This window comes from Carlito syrichta, unplaced genomic scaffold, assembly GCF_000164805.1.
Source record: "Carlito syrichta isolate Samal-C Ts95f unplaced genomic scaffold, Tarsius_syrichta-2.0.1 Scaffold305321, whole genome shotgun sequence".
Taxonomy (NCBI): Eukaryota; Metazoa; Chordata; class Mammalia; order Primates; family Tarsiidae; genus Carlito; species Carlito syrichta.
In genome coordinates, this window is record NW_007249417.1 from 1 (window position 1) to 21,089 (window position 21,089).

At 37.0% G+C, this 21,089-nt stretch overlaps 1 pseudogene; it reads right to left on the reverse strand.

Moving 5' to 3' along the window:
• Nucleotides 1-306: 306 nt before the first annotated feature.
• On the reverse strand, nucleotides 307-1,296 carry LOC103263923 (annotated as a pseudogene).
• Nucleotides 1,297-21,089: the final 19,793 nt, after the last annotated feature.

Here is a 21,089-nt window from a genome sequence, read left to right on the forward strand (position 1 = left end):
ACAATTTACAAATACGAAAATAAGTACAAAATATTTATTTAAATGAGAAGATAAATCCACAACAAATTACCAATCTTAAAAAGCTATCCAAAACCACATTATGTAAATGCATTAAAGTGACAGTATTTGTATCAACTACCAAATTGATTAACATTTTTGTGATTTTTTTCTACATTTACCACCGCCCACTCTGATTACCTGCTCCTAATTCAACAAGTTAGTGACTCTTTTCCTACAAAGGGAATAGTATATTTTAAGAATATTTCAGTCTTTCCTCTAACAAGTTTGATAGGATTATTTTTAATGTTTGAAATACATCTTTATTCTGATTCTAAATGAAAAGCAATGGGGATGACAGTAACAAACAAGACTTCACCACTGAAATATTGTGATGTTACTGTAGCAGTCCTACCTTTGAAACTCAAGAAGGAATCAACTGCATTCCAAAACAACTTAAATATGCAGGTCCAAACAACGAAGGTATTATTTCAATTACCACATTCACTCTGAAACCCATTCATCCCCTTCAGCATCCCACAGGTGAAGCACATGTTCCGCTTAGCTAGATAATCAAGTGTCACATACGCTGCACCGCTCATATCACAGGACGGCTGTCTATAAAACTAGACTTCTGACGCTGGGCTCCAGCTTCGTTCTCTCAGGTCATCATCCTCCTCTGGGAGAGCAGTTGTCGGAGCAACCCCTAAATTTTCCTCATACTGTGCCGCCAACACAGCGTCCATGACAATCTAAGAGTGGGCGAGCACAGGCATGGCAACAAACTCTAAGCTAGTGTCTACAGTGAGCTTACTGGCAAGCCACAGGAAAAACTTTCCAAAGTTGCATTTACTTTTGGCAGAAATGTCATAGTCTTAAAGGTTCTTTATTTGGTGGAAAACAATAGATTTTGCCTTTACTCTCTTGTTGTCGATGTCCACTGTATTGCCACAGAACACAATGGGGATGTTTTCACATACTCGTACCAGATCTCTATGCCAGCTAGGCACATTATATAAGTAACTCTTGATACCACATCAAACATTATAAAGGCACACTGGGCTTGGATGTAATAGCGGTCTCTGTCTACCAAATTTCTCCTATATCCCATACGTTGAACTTGATAGGTCCCGTGTTCATGTGGAACACAAGGGGATGAACCTTAACCCCCAAGTTGGCTACATAATTTTTCTTGAATTCACCCTTCAAGTGATGCTTCATGGTTGTAGTTTTTCCAGTACTACCACCACCAACCAACAAAAGTTTGAACTGGACTTGGGGCTTTCCTTAAGCAGCCATTGTGGTGTTCCTTCCAGAAGCGTCTCTGTGCCTGAATTTTTTGTTTAATTACTGATAGTATAGCAAAGTGTCTTTCAGCTCCATAATTCATTATTGTTAATTTCATGTAAATAATGTTGAATTGTTTAAAATTTGGGAAACTTTTACCAAGTTCTTTTATACATGGGCTGTAAATTTTCTTACACTAAACTGAAGTATATCTTGAAGTGAGCATACTCAGCAGGATACTTTGTCATCAATGTCACCATGATAGGAGGAGTGAATGAATCCACAGTTTGTGGTAAGAGTGCTCCTGGAATCCATGCCTGGCATGGAGAAGGCTCTAATTTACTTAAACATGAAAGCAATTTTAGCCACATAAATATATTTCAGTATATTCAAATTTAATGTGTTCCCAAATAAAGTTCACATTTATTTGGCTACTACTCCAATGCCACTCGACAAAGGTGGAAGTTTGTTGGAAGATAACTGGGAATGAAAAAAAAGCAAGTTTAATCAACTATTATTAAAACATCTTACATTTGCAAATTTTACAAAACATATGACCCAGGAAATCACATACTAGGGTCCTTTTCCAAGGCCTAAAAACAGGAAGTTTTTCCTTAGTAAATCGGCCCGTGTACTGTCTCTTTCATCCAATCTCATGGATGTACAAGTCTGGAACCTTGTGGTTAACCATCTGCATTACTCTCTCTTTCTTTCTTCCCCATTTCTCTACCCTTCTAGGTTTGCCTAGCAAACTGAAGACTTACTATAGGTCCCTAAACCTGGGAGTCATTACTCTCTCTTTCTTTCTTCCCCATGCTCTACCCTTCTATGTTTGCCTAGCAAACTGAAGACCTACTATAAGTCCCTAAACCTGGGAGTCATCCTTGATTTCTTCTCCTCTTTCACCCTTCTTCACAATAAATCAACAAGACCTTCAGATTCTAAAGCCTATGCATCTCACAAACTGTTCTCCCCCTTACTGCTACCAATAACATAATTTGGTCAATTATCCTTTATCACTAGGACTCCTGCAACAACCCCTTAATGAGTCTATCTACAGTTTTGTGCCTTCAAAGCCATTTTTTGTGCAATTTCCAAAGCAATCTATTGAAAATTCAACTCTGATCCTATAATTCCTCTGCTAAAAAGCAACTCAATCGCCTCACTGCCCTCAGATTATGTCTGAGTCCTTTTGCTGGCGTACAAAACTCTCTAAGATTGGCCCTATCCTTTTCAATCTTATTTCATTTCACTTTCAGCTCACATTTTATATTCCCAGAAACTCTTAAAGTTTATGGAATTATCTGCATTCTGTGCCCTCTCAGATTAAAAGTCAGAATTCTCAACTATCTGAAATTCTTCTACCCACCTTCTTCAACTCCCCATGTTTTTAAAGACTTGACTTAGATGTCAGTTTATTGTGTAGACTTTTCTGGGTCACAAATTCCCTCCTCTAGCCTCCTTTACTCTCTTGTGGATAGTACCATTTCTAAACCCATTGCATAATTTTGTGTCTTCCCTATTTGCGTGTAGCATTCTTGAGGGCAGAGACTGTGTCCCATGCATCTTTGTGTATCCATGGCATAGTCCAGTGTCTGACAAATAAAAGATGAATGAATTTGAATGAATGAAAAACAAAATATAATGTTCCGGTGGTACAAGTGGAATCAGAGTGCTGAAGAAGTCCTGAGAAGAGAGAGATGAATTATGAATGGTGCCATGGAGCAAATAGCATATGAAATGCATCTTGAAAGATACACACTGTGATGTAAAGTGAAGGGATTGTGCATTTTGGGAGAGAAGTTTAACAAACCAAGACTACAGATCAAAGAGCTTCACTGCAGGGATGCATCCAAAATTAAACTAATGAAGGAAAACCTGGTAGAATAAATGAGAAGAAAATATTCTTTAACTCCTGACATGGACAATAACTCTCAAAGGATAATCAAGAGGACCTAATTTGTTGAGCAAAAGGATGCCTTGTGCTTGAAAAAGAAGCATTATCTTTTGTGTTCTTAGAGACCACATGTTAAGAATGCCAGAATGCAAAAAAAACCAAGAATTTTTTAAAAATACAAATAAAAACATTGTACACATGAATAGTACTGGTTACATTTTTGTGTTGATAAATTGCTGCTTTAAAAAATAATTGCTATATGTATAGATGACTAAATAAAATAGTACTAAATATGGAGACATTAGGAACTGGGAAATGTCAGTCAATCAGCCACTTTTCTTTTAGTTATTGTCGAAGATACAACTGAGGCAGAAAGTAAGATTCTTTACCTAAAAAAACCTAAAAGCCGATAAAAGGAAGTAAGTGAGCATAAAAATAGAAATAATTAGCAGATTCTAACAATAAAATGTACAAATGTGGTTTTAAAAAAATGATATCTTAGAGAAGAAATGTCTTCTACATATAAATATTAGGTGGAGGGAGGGCCTTCTGGCTAAAAAACACTACCTTTTGTAAAGGTATGAAAGTTCTATCAAGTAAGATAGAATCACAGGACAGCAAAAGTGCTGGAAGAACTCATGTGAGTTGCTGTAATAGGAGTAAGTTAGACAATTGTAATGATGACAGGATAAAGTTTGAGAGTTTTAAATACAAACTCATAAGTCAGATGAAAGTGCTATAAACTTTTCAAAAGGGAAAAACACGAAAAAAATTCATTGGTATCTGATGTTATCTGGGCTGCACATATGTATGAAAAAATCGTTCACATAGCATTGTTATAAAGCCGTTACTTCATTGCTTTATTCCTTTCTCTTCTGATATTATTTCTCCTTTTCCCACAAATATGCATACTTACACATACTTACATAGTCATTTTTTAAAAGTTCTACGTTTTAAAATTATTTTTCTTGTCAAATATCTTCTAAAACTATTATGGATTTTACTCCCAGGTGCGTTTCTTTATGGTTCTATCCTTGAATATTTCTAAATCCCCTTTAGAGTTTATTTCTTTGCACCTCTCCTTTATTTGTATCTGTGGTGTTTGGATCCCATCAAAAAGAACCACCACATTTTTCAAAGCTTTCCATAGGCCCTGCAGCTTACTGACCCCTACTATCTTCATTCCAATGTAAGGGAACATAAGAACTGCCTTAATTTTTGTTGTCACTGTTGTTGTTATCATTGACAACTAAGGAAAAGAAAAGAAAAAAAAATAGAAGAGAAAGAAGAGAATTGGTAGGTTGTACACTATAATTACAAACAATAACTATAATTTATTGATGCGTTGTTCCATGCTAGGCGCCCTGCAAAAATGTTTACTCGAGTCATTTAACCCCGATAATAATCTTATTAAGTAGGAATGATTATGATCCTCACTTTACTGATGAAAAGCCAGGGAATTAGAGAAGTTAAGTGACCTGACAAAGTTCACACAGGCTGTGCCAGACCAAGTATGGGTTCACATCTTGGTCTTCTGACTTTGAAGTCTCTGCTTTCAACTGGAAGACTACTCCGTCTTAGCCTTGATTTGTGTCTTCTCAAACTCCATCCAAGCAGCAGTTTAAAAGAGTACACAAAGCTAAAAAAATTTTAAAATGAACTTTTCAATGTCTTTTAGAAAAGATTAAGAAATTGTAATAATTTTCACAGTTTATATATTCCACAAATAAGAGTAGTGAGTTTAAAAAATTAGAAGCACTATTTTTGAAACTTACAGCTTATCCGATGAATATGCTACCAAAGTTTTAGAAAAACATTCAAGTAATAGGAATATTTAATTTAGTCCACTCATTCAAGAAGGCATTGGCTCAAAAAAGGAAAGAGGAAAGGGAGGAAGAAAAAAGAAACAGGAGAAGAAGGAGGTGGTCGCAGTGGAGGAGGAGGAGGAGATAGAGAAGAAGGAGAAGGAGGAGGAAGAGGAGGAGGAATGGAAGGAGGAAGGTGAAGAAAGGGTAGGGAACAGGAGGAGGAGAAGGGGGAAAGATCCACTGAAAAAGAATGCACCTGATGATTAATGAATTAGTTAAATGACCACATGCAAATAGAAAAATGGTATAAGATGGAGGTAACTGCAGCAGAAAGTTTCTATGAAAAAATTAAACTGTAATCACAGCAGATTTTAAACAAATACACCTGCATGGGACTTTGTAGTATATGATGCATTTGGGTGTGGGGTGATTTAGTTGTGGGGTGATAATTTTCTTTCAGTAAAATTATGACTGGTGATAAACAAAAAGATGTAGGAAAAATACAGAATAAATACAATCTCTAGATAAATACAAAGACTAACCTTTTGCTGTTTTCTAATTTTATCAAAGTCCTACAAGTCCTTTCCCCCATGCCTCTCAACATTTCTTGTCAGTAGTTCCCACCTTCATAAAACCTAATGTGGGTGTTCTCTCCCTGTGTTCAGGAAGCTGTATCCTGGTTGCACTGACCTGATTCACAGGAAGCCTCTGCCACTGTCTAGCAAGAAAGGTTGTCTTCTTCACTAGCTTGCTTTTCGCTTTCGCTTCAGATGATAAATGGTAAGTTGCTAATAGCTGTTTTTCTTTCACCCAGCCCCAAAATACAATATGAAGCAGTGTTTACCAGGAATATTGCTCTTGGGAACAGGAGGAAGGATGGAGTTACATTATGGCTTTCATAAAATCCTCATCATTGCAGCTGGACTAAGCAAGGAATTAGAAATGGATGGCAAACTTTGAAGGAATTGCCTTGTATTTCAGTTGGAAGATGCTGTGGTACAAATAGGATACAAATGCCCTGGAGAAGAAGAAAAAGACCTCAGAGAGATCACCAGGAACGGTAGCCCCCAAGGGTTAATTCATGCAGAAGAATTGGAAAACATCATATTTTGGAGTGTCAGTTTCTATTATGTCATAAGCTGAGCAGTGTCAAAATATAGCATAATTACATAAAATTTCAAAGTCTGAAATTATTTAAATGGCTCCCCAAATATAAATCATTCTAAAATCCCTCATTGATCATGTTATTCTCATTGATTTTCTATCTCTTTTAAAAGTGTCAAAATCTACTTGTTTCAGTGCATCAGGTAAGAAAGTACAAAATGATCCTTTGACCCCATTTAACAAGTGGAGAATCTGAATCCCAAGGAAGTGAAATGCTTTTGTCCAGTCACAACAAGATGTGAAAAGATGAAGCCAAAACAGTTCCGGGATGTGATCTCCTTTCCCCAAATTAAAAAGCAAAGTAATAGAGCAAGAAATTTCCACAGCAAGCATATTGGAGAAGATAACTCCTGCATTTTTTTACCTTAATGAAACCCAATTACATGAGCAGTCAAAATCTCATTCTCTACCACAACTCCATTTTCATTCACTTTAAGATGTACTCGCTTTTAAAGAAACATTTAAAAAAATATACATGTATCCCAAAAGTAAATAACTCCGAAACATTTGGAGTTACAGACACACACACACACACACACACACACACACACACACACACACACACACACTGCCTTTTGTGAAACTCTACATCTTAAAGTCCTGTATATATGGTATTTAAAAAATTGTGTGTCATCTTTTTGCTAGGATTCTAAGATAAAGTAAAAATATTCTACAGTTTAAATTATTTCCCCTAAGAGCATAATTAAGCATTTATTAATTCATTATTTCTCTCTACCTTACCTCCTCCCAACTACTTTCACTTGGCTATTATTCTTGTACTCAACTACTTAATGTCCTAATCATGAAGAATTTACTTTTAGAGTTGAAGAAAATTGATAGTCTCTGTATTTTCGTATGGGAGAAGCATATTGAATAGTGGTTAGTCGCACACATTCTGAAGTCAGACTGCTTAAATTTGATTTCCTGTTTTCCCACTAAATTGTTAACTGGGTAACATAAGCAACACCTTTATTTGCCTCAGCCTCTTTATCTATAAAATGAATTTATTAATAGTAGTAACCTCATAGGACTGTGTCCAAGATCAAACCAGTTAATATATGAAATTTAGAACACTGCCTGGCATATGTTACATGTATTCATTGGGTGTTCACTATTACTATTACGATTCTTTTAATGCATTGCTTGCTAGATGGTTAGGTATTAATTTGAAGCTCAGAGTTACTATGGTCATCATATATTTTCAAGTCATTCACAGAATGGCATCCTACCAAATTCTAACCCTGAAAAGTTTGACACCTTGACACATAGATTCTCTGGCATCCAGTGGCATGTGCATGGTCTTGGCTCATCTGAAGACCCCTTGTTGATTTTGCATCTGGACTTCGTGGGCCAATATTACTTGATGTACAAGGTGTCACTGAAGCCTGCAGGGGATCTTTCCATCATAGGAAAATGTCAGGTCTCATTGTTCCTATGGGGAGCAGACACAGAGACCAAGTGACTTAACCCTTTCTAGTGAGTAACATTCTAGTATGGACTCTGCCATAGAATATAAACTTTCTTGAGTTACAGATGATCAAGTAAAGCAGTATTATCAACAAACGTTTACTAACTCTTTGCCCCTCTGTTCCTCAGATCAATGATAATAATTTCTCCATAATTCCTATATCAGGATGATGAGATTTTGTCATCTCCATAAAGTTTGCCTGCATTGACTGCTTTGAAGTTTCCTCAAAATCATTACTTTTAAATATTTATGTTCTCAGACTACCTTAGAGAAAGCAATATTCTGTTTAATTTTTACCCTCTGCCCATGGACATGCTATACAGAATTTTTAAAAAATCCCTCCTTGTATAAGAACAATGTTGTTACCATTAATTGTTTCAGAACGATATTATATGAAGATTCCACTATCCAGAGCCCTGAAAAAAATGTATTTTATGGTTAAAAATACAGTAATATCTTTATCATAATCAAAATAATCTAATAGAATGTTTCTATACATGTAAACCAAAAATATAAAAAACTTGCATTTCATTTCAAGTATATTTATATACATACAAATAAAATAACAAAAAGTAATTGTTTACCCCCCTAAATCATTGTATATGGACAATGTTACAATAGAACACAATAGAACACTATTTATCTATCAGTTTGGTGAACAATATACATACTGATTTAAAACTTAGAGCAAAGATTCTGTTATATTTAAACCTGAAGTTTCCTATATTTAGTAGGAATTGTCTAGAAATAATGTAACTGCTTAATAAATGCTTATGAAACAGATAAATGAATAGATATCAGGGTGTTTTATATATATATATATTATATATATACTAAATCTATCTGTCTATCTACTACATAGCTCTGCATTTAGCACCATTGTTTAAAAAGTTAATGCCTTACAAATTGTAAACAATGTTCCTATTAGAAGAATGTTTTTCTCCCTTTGGCAATTAGCTAAGGTGCTTCTTAACTTTGTTTTTTTAAAAGTTTTTGTATTTTAAAGATATGGGGTACAATTCAGAATTAGGTATACAATGGTCACTGTCCAGATAAAGTTTGGGCTTCCCTTTTTTCCCACTTTGCCTGGTTTGAGATCAGGTACCCTTATTGATGTTGTGTGCGCCCCCTTCCCTCCCCTGCAATGTTCCACTACTGTCAATCCCTTTCTTATTGTATTATGGTAAATGTTCAGGGTTCATTCATGAATGAGAACATGTGGTACTCTGTTATTTTTTTCTGTGATAGATTACTGAGTATAAGTCAATTCAAGTTGCTGCAAAGTTCACAATTTTGTTCTTCTTTATGGCTGCATAATATTCCATCATGTATATGTACCACATTTTTTTAACCAGTTCACCTTTGATGGGCAGCATGATTGGTTCCACGTTTTTTCTATTGTGAATAGTGTTGCAATAAACATGCATGTGCATTTATCTTTTTTGTAGAGTGTTTTAAGTTCCTCCTGGTATATTCCCAGAAGAGGGATTGTAGAGTCATATAGAAGGTCATTTTCTAGTTCTTGTAGGAATTGCCGTATTGTTTTCCATAGAGATTGAAAAAGTTTGCATTGCCACCAATAGTGTAGAAGCATTTCCTTTTCTCCACATCCTCACCAGCATCTGTGGTTTTTTTTGTTTTATTAATGATGGCCTTTCTTACTGGAGTTAGGTGGTATCTCAATGGTGGTTTTGATTTGCATTTCTCTGATGATTAGTGAGGCTGAGCATTTTTTCATGTGTATGTTGGCTGCTTGTATATCTTCTTTTGAGAAGTGTCTATTCATGTCTTTTGCCGACTTTTTAATGGGTTTTTTTTTTTCCTTTTGTCACATTTGAGCTCTTTGTACATTCTGGATGTTAGGCCTTTGTCAGATACATAGTTAACAAATATTCTTTCCCATTCTGTGGGCTGTCTCCCCACTCTCTTGATGGTTTCTTTTACTTTGCAGAAGCTTGTCCATTTGATGAGGTCCCACTTGTCAATCTTATCTCTTATGGCATGGACTTTTGGGGTTTTGATAGGAATTGGTTGCCTATTCTGATTTCCATAACGGTGTCTCCTGTGTTTTTTAAGATTCTTAATGTTTGAGGTTTTACGTTTAGGTCTTTGATCCATTTGTAGTTGATTTTTACGTATGATGTTAGGTGGAAGTTCTGTTTCATTCTTCTGCATGTGGTCAGCCAATTTTCCCAACACCCTTTACTGAATAGGTTCTCTTCTCCCCAGTGGTTATTGATGGAGTTTTTGTCAAAGATGAATTGGTTGAGAAATTGAGATTTTGCTTCTGGAATCTCTGTCCTGTTTCATCGGTCTATATGCCTGTTCTTGTACTAATATCAGATTGTTTTGATTATTGTAGCCTTATAATAAAGTTTAAAGTCTGGAAGTGTGATACCTCCCACTTTGTTTATTTTGCTAAGGATTTTTTTGGCTATTCATGGTTGTTTATGTTTCCATATGAATTTCTATTTCCAGGTCTGAGAAGAATGATGTTGGTGATTTAATGGGTATTGCCCTGAATCTGTAGATTGCCTTTGGTAGGATGGGCATCTTAACAATGTTGATTCTTCCAGTCCATGAGTATGGAATATTTTTCCATTTGTTTGTGTCACTTTTGACTTCTTTGAGCAGTGTTTTGTAGTTTTCTTCCTTTTTTTTTTTTTTTTGAGTTGGAGTCTCACTCTGTCACCCAGACTGGAGTGCAGTGGCTGCTCCCGGCCACCTCAGCCTCAACCTGCTGGGGTCCGGCGATCTTTCCTCCTCAGCCTTCCAAGTAGCCAGAACTACAGGCATGCGCCACCATGCCAGGCTGATTTTTTGATTTATTGTAGAGATGAGGTCTCGCTGCCCAGGCAGGCCTCGAACCCGCGGGCTCAGGCAATCCACTCACCTCAGCCTGCCAAAGGCGCGGGATTACAGGCTGAGCCACCGAGCCTGGCTTGTAGTTTTCATTGTAAAGATTGTTCAAGTCTCTGGTTAGAAAGATGCTGAGGTATTTCATAATATTTGTGGCTATTGTAAATGGGATTGTGCTTTTGGGTTTCCGCTTGTTTGCTATTGGTGTAAAAGAATGTGACTGACTTTTACACATTTATTTTTATCACTGCAAGGAGGCTTTTGACAGATTCTCTTGGATTTCTGAGGTATAGGATTATATCATCAGTAAAAAGGAATACCTTGACTTCTTTTCCTATTTGGATACCCCTGATTTCTTTCTCTTATCTGATTGCTCTAGCTAGGACTTCCAACACTATATTGAACAGGAAGGGGGAGAGTGGGTAGCCTTATCTTATTCCAGTTTTCAGTGGAAATGCTTTAATTTCTGTCCGTTTAGCAATATGTTGGCTATGGGATTATTGTAGATAGCTCTTACTATTTTGAGGTATGTTTCCTTTATGCTTGGGTGTTCAAGTGTTCAAGGGTTTTTATCAAGGAGGGATGCTGTAGTTTATTAAAAGCTTTTTCCACATCTAATGATATAATCATGTGGTTATTGTTTTTATATCTATGGATGTATTTAATTACAGTTATAATCTTGTAGATGTTGAACTAGCCCTATATCCTGGGATGAAGCCTACTTGGTCATGATGATTTTTGAGATGTGTTGTTAGATTCGATTTGCTGGAATCTTGTTGAGAATTTTTGCATCTATGCTCACCAGGGATATTGACCTGTAGTTCTCTTTCTTAGTTGGATATTTACCTGTTTGGGTATCAGTGTGATGGTAACTTCATAAAATGATTTTGGGAGTGTTCTGTCTTTCTTGATTGCCTGGAATAACTTCAATAGGATTGGTATTAGCTTCTCCTTGTAAGTTTTGCAGAATACTGCTGGAAATTCATCTGGTCCATGGTTTTTGTTTGTAGGCTGTTTTCTTATGACAGAGTCATTTCCTGGGTTGTTATTGGTCTACTTAGGATCTCAATTTCTTCTTGTTTCAACCTAGGGAGGTTGTGTGATGTCAGAAAGTCCTCCTTCATTTAGGTTATTGAGTTTGTTTTCATACAGGTATACATAGTAATCTCTGATAATCGTTTGTATTTCTTTGGGGTCAGTTGTGATTTGATCTATTGCATTTCTGATTTTGTTTATTTGGGCTTTTTCTCTCTTTTTTTTTTTGGTCATTCTGGCTAGGGATCCATCAATATTTTTATCCTTTCAAAGATATTTTTGTCTTCTATGTCCCATATTTGGGCTTTTATTTTGGTGATGTGGATTCTTCTGCTGAAGTTGGTGTTTTTGTGATCTTGCCTTTCCAGCTTCCTTAGCTGATTTGTTAGACTGTTAATTTATTCTTTTTCTATTTTCTTGATGTGTGTTTGTAGAGGTATAAATTCTTCTCTTAGTACTGCTTTCATGGCATCCCAGAGGTTTTGGTAAGGTGTTTCTTCATTTTCATTTGTTTCCAGGAATCTTCTAATTTATGTATTGATGTTTGTGTTGACTCAGGAGTTGTTCAGTATCATGCTGTTTAATGTCCATGCCTTCGTTGGTTTGGGGGACTTTTTTGGTGGTGATATTTATTCCACTGTGGTTTGAGAAGTTGCCTGGCAGTATTTTAATCTTGTGAGATTTGTTTATGCTTGATTTATGGCCAAGGATGTAGTCAACCTTGGAGTATGTTCCATTTGGTGATTAATAGAACATATATTCTTGGTTGTTGAGTAGAGTGTTCTGTAGTTATCTAAGTGGTTGGTCAAGCTGAGGTTCTAGATCTCTGTTGATTTTTTACCTTGATGATCTATCTAGGGTGTGAATGGGAGTATTTAAGTCTCCAGCTATGATAGTGTTAGAGTCAGTACATTTTTTAGTTTACTTAGTAGCTGTTTTGTAAAAGATCATGCTCCTGAGTTGGGTGCATATATGTTTAGGATGGATATTTCTTGGCGGATGGAATCTTTTGTCATTATGTGGTGTTCTTCCTTATCTTTTTAAATTTTTGATAGCTTAAAGGTTGTTTTGTCTGATATTAAGATCATGATTCCTGCTTTCTTTTGTGATCTGTTCACCTGGAAATTAATTTTCCATTCTCTAACTTTGAGTCTGTGGGTATCCCTTGTGGTGAGATGAATTTCCTGGAGACAGCATATTACTGGGTCATGATTTTTTTTATCCAGTTTTCCATTCTATATCTTTTCAATGGTTCATTTAGTCCATTCACATTTAGAGTGATTGTTGAAATGTGTAAGTTTGTTCCTGTCATAAAGCTCTTATAAGGCTATTTGTTTTTGTGTTCATATGTGTGTGTGTGTTCATTTTTGTGGGTATGCTGTGTTGTCTGCTTCTTCTGTGTTTGTGATCTTGTGATGTATATGGTCCTTCTTTTGTTTCTTTTTTCTTTTGTGTGCAGCACCTTTTAAAGTATCTCCTGTGGAGCTAGCCTTGTAGAAGCATATTCTCTTAGGGATTGGATATCTGGGAAGAATTTTAATTCTCCCTCACTGATGAAGCTTAGCCTGACTGGGTAGGAAATTCTTGGTTGAAATTGTTTATCTCCGAGAACATTAAAGATTGGGGTCCAATTCCTTCTGGCCTATTGTGTTTCTGCAGATAGGTCTGCAGCAATTCTGACTGGTCTCCCTCAGTTTGTAGTCTAACCTTTTCTCCTCGCTGCCTTTAGGATTCTTTCTTTTATACCTACTTTGTGTAGGCAAATTACTTTGTGTCTAGGGATTGGTTTTCTTTTTTTCTTTTTTCTTTTTTTTTTTTGAGTTGGAGTCTCACTCTGTCGCCCAGACTGGAGTGCAGTGGCCGCTCCCGGCAACCGCAGCCTCAACCTGCTGGGCTCCGGCGATCCTTCCGCCTCATCCTTCCGAGTAGCCGGAATCACAGGCATGCGCTACCACGCCCGGCTGATTTTTTGATTTATTGTAGAGATGAGGTCTCGCTGCCCAGGCGGATCTTGAACACGCGGGCTCAGGCAATCCACTCACCTCAGCCTCCCAAAGGCGCAGGATTACAAGTTGAGCCACCAAGCCGGACTGGGATTGGTCTTCTTATAAGATATCTTACAGGGGTTCTCTGCATCTGAATCTCTTGTGCTTGTATAGTTGTCTCCCTGGCCAGATGAGGGAAGTTTTCTTGAATGACCTCATGGAATGTTTGGTCCTGGGTATTTTCGGTTTCGCTTTCTATTTCACTTATTCCAATCAGGTGTAGGTTTGGTTTCTTGATAAAATCACAGATCTCTTGGAGAGTTTCTTCTTTCTTCTTAAGTTTTTTCTTCTAAATTTTAATAGATTGTCTTGATTCCATATTTTGGTTGTCCATCTCTGAGATTCTTTCTTCTGCTTGTTAATTCTGCTTCTCATGCTTGTCAGTTTGTCATTTATTTCTTGGACGGAGTTCTTTATTTCTGTTATTTCTAAATACATTTTTCGAGTTTGTCCAGCTCTGATGCAATTTCATTTAGTTTTAGCCCTTGCAATTTTTTTTTTTTATTCTATCCAATGATTCGCTGATCTCCATAAGTACTTTTTGGGTACTGTCATTCTCAGAGATAGCCATTGTTTGTTCCCCAGTAGCTGTTCTTTCTAGCACTGACTCTTTGCTGGAGCTCTGGTTACCAGCAGTTCTTCGTTGGTTTTTCATTTGTAGCAGTTCTTTCATATTTCTCTTTACTGCTGTTGCTTAGTAGAAAATGGAGAAGCAGTCAATTCTGATATTTGCTCCACCTTTTGTCCTTCTTTGAGCTGAGGTACTGGGTTTGTTCATTTATGAAATAGGGCTGCGGCGGCAGGGGCATTGTGCTGTCTCTTTACAATTTTGAGCACTTACTATGGGATGAGGAGTCTCCAAGGATTCAGAATCCATCTCCAGGTCATGATATTTGCTATCTGGTCAATGGGCCAACTGGGGCTTGTTCTCCATCTCTGCACAATACAACCTTATAGTGGGTATGCCTGCATAGCCCCTGAGTCCAAGACGGAGTATAAGAGGGGAAAGAGAGAGGAAAGGGAGGGGAAAAAGAGAAAGGAGGAGAAAGAAAAAGAAGAAAGAAAACTAGAAAAAGAAAAAGGATTTAAAAAAGAAAGAGAAATAGACGAATGAAAGAAAAGAGAAAGCCAACCAACAAATAAAGCTACCAAATGAGATAATCAAGCAAACAGACCAATACCACCACCGCCTCCTTCTCAGTCAGTTCTGCTGTCTGTGTCTATCACCCAACAACTGGTTCAGGGTGGGGAGTGAATTGTCTGGGTTCCGCATCTGCCATTACCCACCAGGGCTTGTGCACTGAGGGCAATATTCTCTGAGGTCACAGAGAGCAGCCCAATCACAATGCAAAGATCTGTGCCTGTTCTCAAGATGCAGCTCTGCTGTTTCACAGAGGCCGCCCTGGAGCACTTCTTTGCCCAGGTATTAGAGAGTCTGCTCAGTTTCTCTGCCAGCAGTTACCAGTCTCTGGATCTTGGGACTTAGTGGCAGGGCTCTGGAGCTCATCCAGGCTCAGGATGGGCTCTCCCCAATGCTTACTTGGGAGTCTGCCTCAGGGTCACTCCCTGTATTCCCTCTGCACCTTCACTGTCAGCCTTTAGTTTTCTCCAGCAGATTTTCCTGGAAAAGCTCCCAAATTGTCTGCTGCTAGGTCTCCCACTCCAATTGCATGTGTCTTCTGTGTTTGGTCCAGTGTGGGTGTGGGGGATGTCTGTCTCTCTGGTATCATGCACTTGGAGTATCCTCACTGGGCAAACAGTCAGTTTTAGAGGGGTGTGGAGATAACCTCTTGATCTCAGCATGCAGGCTGTTCCGGATGTAGACAGCTCAGATTTAGGCAAGATAAAGCAGGTCTCTGCCCAGTCCCAGGACAGAGAAAATGGCTGTGGTCCGTTTTTTTTTTCCCTCTGGCATGGCTCAGCTCTTGAATTTCTCCTTGCACTTTCTCCATGGTCCCCACTACCCTGTGCCTGGCCTGTTGCTGCAAGTGGAGGTGTGGGCCAGGTGCCACCTGATCTCTTCTGCCTTTTCTGGAGAGATGCCCTGGATGTGGTGGATCCTTCTGTGTGTAGAGTGTATTGAATTCAGAGCAGTGGTAAATTGCGGCAGTTTCTGCAGGGGGCCCATAGCACTTGATCCCATGTTTCCCCTCAGTTGGACATTCGCTCACCCACTTGCATACACAGACACAGATTAGTTTTTTTGTGCACTCACCCATGCAGAAACTCTGCCAGATCTGACACCATCTTGCCCTCAACTTCTAGAATAATGTTCTTAAATATATTTCTCTTGAAATTAAAAACAAATACTATTCTTCTTAATTATATTTAGTTAAATTTTCAGGTAATTATATAATAGGTTATACAGACTCTCCTCTCTCAACCAGATCATAGTGAAGCAAAACCATTATCTTATGTCTACTAATCAATTCTCACTTCTAAGAAATAAAAAAAAAATTACCCAAAAGAAATTAAAGAAACTGGGGGAGAGGATGAAGATAGCATAACATTGGACTAAAAGTTAGTTTGCAATTTAAAAATGCTTTGTCATGAGTCAGAAGCATTTTATCTTCTTTCAAAAAATAATTTGGAACATTATTACTAATGCTGAGATTTTCAGTGAAGAAATATGCAGGTTTAGATAAAAAATAATAAAAAATCACCAGATGAATAATTTGTATCTCTACCACACACTGACTTCTTGTCTTAAAAATGTACCAGTAAAGCAAGGGAACTTAAAAGACATACTGCTATCATTCCTAATAACTCCCTTTACCTCATTTGAAATACCTATTTCTTATTACATTTTTAAAACCAAATAAACATTTAAACACTGCAATCAAAACCCCAAATAATAACTGAAGGATAATTTATGTAGAACCATTGTAAATTAATCTCTCTCACCTCAAAAATATGTGTGAACAGAATGACTAAGAAAAAGAGTTGGAAGGAAAAGGAATCTGTAAATTGTGACTTCCATATGTTGATAAAGGTTTAATTAATTTGAAACACAGTCTGTTGGGGAAAAAAATTTTGAGATTTTTTTTAAGGGTTAAAATGTTTACTTTAAAACTTGTGAGTTTTTTTGGTTAAGGGACCAAAAATTCCTCCATTTGGGGCAATTACCACCAGTGTCTTGAACCACATTTTAACTTTTGAATAGTTGATAGTTTATTTGCAGTGCCATAGCAAAATATTAGAGGGCTGATAAAAGGAAGGAAAGAATGGTCAAGTTACTCTTTACCATCATCTAATGCAGTGTTCTCAATGTTGACTGAATGTTGGAATCACTTAAAGACTTTAAAAATTATAGGCAATTACATGCCATCCCAAAATTCTTATTTAATTGATCAGAGTGCCGCCTGGGCATCGAAGTCTTTAAAAGTTCCCGCAAATAATTCTAGAATGCAACCAATTTTGAAAACCACTGATCCAAAGGAAGGAGGAAGAGAGATTTGAGGAATGGCTAATAGTTTTAAAATCTTAAAAAAAAAAAAGACACAGTTCAATTAAATTCTTACATTGGCAATGACCAGAGGCCTTGCTTATACTCATTTTGAACCTAAGACAACAGATATAATTGAACTACAAGCAATGTTTCCATGCGTTGCTAATATGATTTATTCAATTTTATCTAATTCAACTTGATAAATAGTTACTCAGTTAACTGCTATATATCCTAATGCAGGACAAAGATTAATAAGATCTGGTCTGCTTTCTCAAATAACCTACAAACATGTAGAAGGATAGCTAAGTCAACTAGAGACATATGCTACAAATAAATCAGACATGGTCAAGAAACTATAGCTTCTCGAAAAACCAAGAAATATTTCTTAAGTTCCGATACTAAAGTTATAAAACCTTTTTCTAAAACAGCATTCGTCAGTAGTCACATAGCACTGCATCTGACTAGACCAAAGTGGAAAAATAAGCCATTATCTGGTGAATTAAAGATATGTATTGCTTGCCAGGATGGGAGGGTGAGGGGGTATCTTGTTTTCAAGCACAGGATTTGAAATCTGAAATAGTTAAAAAGTTTTGACATTGTAATGAGCTAACCTGTGAAAGTGCTTTCTAGGTGTCAATTAGGTTTTTGGGTTTTTTTAATTCAAATTAAGAGCATAATCATGCTTAATCAACTGAATGGGTGAATTACTTTTAGATCTCAGATCAGTGTTACCTAGCAAAATCTGGGAATCTCAATATGAATTATTTTTTTATTTGTAATGCAGACATACACAATGTGTGTGTGCACGTGTGCATGCAGGATACAGGTTAGCTTACATGGGATACTTCATATAGTTATGAAAAACAGATCAGTAATTGCATGAGTCTGGTAATATGAAGACATGGAAATGTGGGATTACAAAAGGGCCTCGTAAGCTTAGGGAATATGGTTATGTTTACTTTCTTGACTGTGGAGATGATCAAAACTTAGACTATTGTATTCTTTATATTTGTGTACTTTATTATATCTATTTCAGCTCAATAAAACTGTTTTCTAAATTAAGGAACATAAATGACTGCTTTTTTATTCATTATTATGAAACTCCTTCCTTCCCTGACATCATAGAGCTATTCTCTTACGTTAACTTTTACATTTAAAACTTTGGAGTATGTTTGGTATGTAAATGGTAAGTTGAAGAATATTATTTTATTATATTTTAATATAAAAAACTAGTTTTGTCAGTCATTTTTTTAAAAATCCAATTTTTCTAATTGATTTGCAGTGCTTCCTTTATCATAATTCTGGGTCCTATGAATACTTGAGTCTGTTTCTGTGTTCTTAATTCTGTTTGATTACTCTATCTTTTTTCTCCCTGTTTGAATTACCATAGATTATGAGTGACTCTTTTTATCTGTTAAGACAAGCCCCCCTTCCCAATTTATTTGAATATTTTTTCTGTTATTCTTAGACTTTTGATCTTCCATGTGAATGTAAGAATTTGTGTAAACAAACAACTTATACTGAATTTTAGAAAGATTGTATTAGTTATACTGCTGAAAATTGTCACCATAACATGAGAGTCAATCTTTCAATACTTGCAATAATTGCCTAGATTTGAAACATTGAAAAGCTTGCTAATTTTGTGCAATACATTACATGTCACTGAATGTGTACCAAAGTAGCTCAGCAATTTTTCTATAAATTGTAGATCAGGGTGGCAAAAGAACCAAAAGAGAAAAACAAAACAACAACAACGGTTAGGGTGTGGAACGACAGGACTGGTTCATTGCTGATGAAAACACAAAATGGTAAAGCCATTTTTAGAAGACAGTTTGGCAGTTGCTGGTAAGACTAAACACACTATTACCATATGATCCAGCAATCACACACATTCCTTGGTATGCACCCAAAGGAGTAGAAAACTTGTGTTCACACAAAAACCTGCACATAGATGTTTATTATTTATTTAGCAGCCGTATGTATCATTGCTAAAACCTAGAAGTAACCAAGATATCCTTCAGTAGGTGGATACACAGTGGCACATCCAGACAATGGAATAGTATTGAGCTAAAAAGAAATGAGTCACCACTTCTTTTAAGTCATGACAGGACATGAAGAGAGCTTCAATGCATATCACTAAGGAAAGGAAGTCAACCTTCAAAGACAACCTGCTGTATGATTCTGATTGTATAACATTTGGGATAAAACGAAGCTATGAAAACAGCAGAAAGATCAGTGGTTGCCAGGAGCTGGGGTGGGAGAGGGATGAATTGGTGGAGCACAAAAGATTTTCAGGGCAGTGAAACTACCCTGCAAGATCACATAACGGTTTATCATGTTATCATACATTTGTCCAAACCCATGAAATGTACAATGCCCAAAGTGAGCGCTAAAGTAAACTATGGTCTTTGGGTGATAACGATGTGTCAATGTAGGTTTATTGATTGTAACAAATGTATCACTGTAGTGTGGGATGCTGGCAGTAGAGAAGGCTGTTCTGTGTCGGGGAGGGGATATATGGGAACTCCCTAAACTCTCTGCTCCATTTTGCTGTGAGCCCCTAAAACTTCTGTAAGAAACAAAGCCCATTAAAAACAGCAACAAAATGTCTCTTGAGCTTTGTCAAAGGTGAGAAAACATTAGAATACTTTATTTAATGTGAAACTCCAAAATGTATGTTTTTAAAACTGCCAGAGGTGAAATGGGATGATTTTCCTGATTACAATGTCATTTGCCTAAGAAGGGTGTTTTCTAGTTTTATAATCTTTGACCTTTGACACTTAGCATTCTTTATTGAAATCACCGGGGGAGGCTGAGGTGAGTGGATTGCCTGAGCCCGCGGGTTCGAGACCCGCCTGGGCAGGCGAGACCTCATCTCTACAATAAATCAAAAAATCAGCCGGGCATGGTAGCGCGCGCCTGTAATTCCGGCTACTCGGAAGGCTGAGGCGGGAGGATCGCCGGAGCCCAGCAGTGGAGGCTGCGGTGGCCGGAAGCAGCCACTGCACTCCAGTCTGGGCCACCGAGTGAGACTCCAACTCAAAAAAAAAAAAAAAAAAAAAAAAAAGAAATCACCGGTAAAAAGAAGATATCAGGCCTGAACCCACAGCATTTGCTGTTGACTTACAAGGAAACAGCTAAGGGGATCAGAAGTGTAAAGAAAGATGATAATCTGGGTTTAAAACAAAACAAAACAAAAAAACCCAAAAAAAACCCCACTCCAATTACTGATCCAGGATTATGGGAAACGGCTCTGAGAACCACAGCCTTGTTTCTCCATCAACTCTTTACTCCATGAATGGATTTAAATATTCTGACTCTGAAAATATCATATATTTTTCACCTTCAACTAGTGAGTGCTGAAAGAGACATAACCAGGGTGCTTATGAACAATTTTAATACGGTCATGTCTAAGTGAGCACATCTTTCAACAAATAAGTAACTTTTATAAATTTATCCTATAAGACAGAAATGAAAATTCACATTCCAATCTAGAATGCAGAAAGCTTTGACTGTATTTTGCAAGGCTTGATAAGAATCTTTTACATTCTAAGGTAAGACGTGCTCTGAGAATGCCCTAGGAAAGTAGGTTGGTTGCCAGGTAAAGTCATTTGAGGAAGGGGTATGGAGTCTCCTGCACTAGCCATCCCACTACAAAAGAGAGATATGCACAGACACAAGTGCCCTTCACCATCCCTACTGTTTTCATCATTAAAGAGGTAACACATAGTGCTTAAGGTAGCCAAGAACACAGACACTAGAGTCAAATTACCTGGGTTCGAACTCTAGTCCTGTTATTTACTATCAGAAAGATTTGGTCAAGTCAATTCAACTTCTTTGGTTTTTTTATTTGTAAGACATAGACTCTACATCAACATTTTATTATTAATATATGGGTTAATATAAAGTTAAATAAGTTAATACAATGTAAATAGCATGCTAGGTTTTATCATTCTTATTAGTAGTAATAACATGATGACTGCCAGGGCTGTTCAGTGTGCAAGTAACTAAAGAAGATTTTAAAATTATGATAATTTGGGGCTGGACATTTTTCAGTCGCAACGTATTGGTGATGCTGCAA